This window comes from Mus pahari, chromosome 16 (assembly GCF_900095145.1).
Source record: "Mus pahari chromosome 16, PAHARI_EIJ_v1.1, whole genome shotgun sequence".
NCBI lineage: Eukaryota > Metazoa > Chordata > Mammalia > Rodentia > Muridae > Mus > Mus pahari.
In genome coordinates, this window is record NC_034605.1 from 9836636 (window position 1) to 9838023 (window position 1388).

Sequence of the window (1388 nt, forward strand, 5' to 3'; positions counted from 1 at the left end):
TCTCTCTCTCTCTCTCTCTCTCTCTCTCTCTCTCTCCCTGCCTTTCTATAATAAACCTCTAAAACTATAAACTTCCTCTGTACAGCTGCACAGACTCTCGCCTATGTGGGACCCTCTCCCCTCAGCCCTCTCTCCCAAAACCCTGAGGTGACAGGGTGTTTCCCTGGATCTCCCCAGGTTGGAGGTTGTCCCTTGTCCACCCCCTGTTGAGTGGATCAGAGGCTTAGATGCCCACCGAGGGCTGAGTGGAACATGTCTGGCAGCCCTCCCGCATCTGCCTGACCAGAACATAGGAGGAACTCTGGCCTGATGTGGACTATCCTCCCTCCCACCTCTTACCCTAGGCCCCTTTCAGTTCCCACAATGCCTGATTCTATGATTCTTGATCAGTTTCTTAGGTATTCTACATCCAGGGTTGTCTGCTTTGATAATTTTTATTGATTCTATTTCTATTTTTAGATCCTGGATGGCTTTGTTCAATTCCTTCACCTCTTTGGTTGTGTTTTCCTGTAATTCTTTTTGGGAAATTTGTGTTTCCTTTTTAGAGGGTTCTACCTGTTTTCCTTGTGTTTTCCTGTCTTTCTTTAAGGAACTTATTTATGTCCTACTTAAAGTCCTCTATCATCATTATCATGAGATGTGACCTTAAATCAGAGTCCTACTTTTCTGTGTGTTGGGGTAACCAGGGCTCTCATTCATGGAAGAACTGGGTTCTGATGATGCCAAATTGCCTTGGTTTCTGTTGCTTATGTTCTTGCCCTTGCCTCTCGCCATATGGCTGTCCCTAGTGTTATCTGGTCTTGCTGTCTTTGACTTTGTCTTGTCTTTCCTGCAAGCCTGTGTGTCAGTACTCCTAGGAGACCAATTCTCCCCAGGATGAATTTGGGTATGGAGCCCTGTGTCACAGGGTCAGCTCCAGGGTGCCAATGGTAACCTGAAGGTTCCTGCCCCTGCCTGTTCCTTGATTCCTGTGTTCTAATGACTCTGGGCTGGTTCCTCTTGGGTCAGGAATTTGATCAGAAGTGATAGTGTTCTTTGTACTCACAGGTGTGCAAGCACTCCTGGGAGACCAGCTCTTTCACACTGGTATTTGAATATGGAGCACTGTTTTTCAGGATCAGCTAAGGTCTCTGTGGTACAGGATCAATTCTTGGCACAGAGGAAAACTGGAGGATCCTGTCTCAGGCTGCTCTTTGGTTCCTGTGTCATGAAATCTCCCAGCCAGGTCTTTCAGAGCAGAAGTAGTGATCTTTCCTATACTCACAATCATTCCATCACTCATGGGAGACAAACTCTCTCTTGGTACTATTTGGGTATGGGCACTGTAGCCCTCCATTGGTTATTTTGAGTTTGCACATTTTTATTCAGCTTCTCTCTTTTTTTTTTTT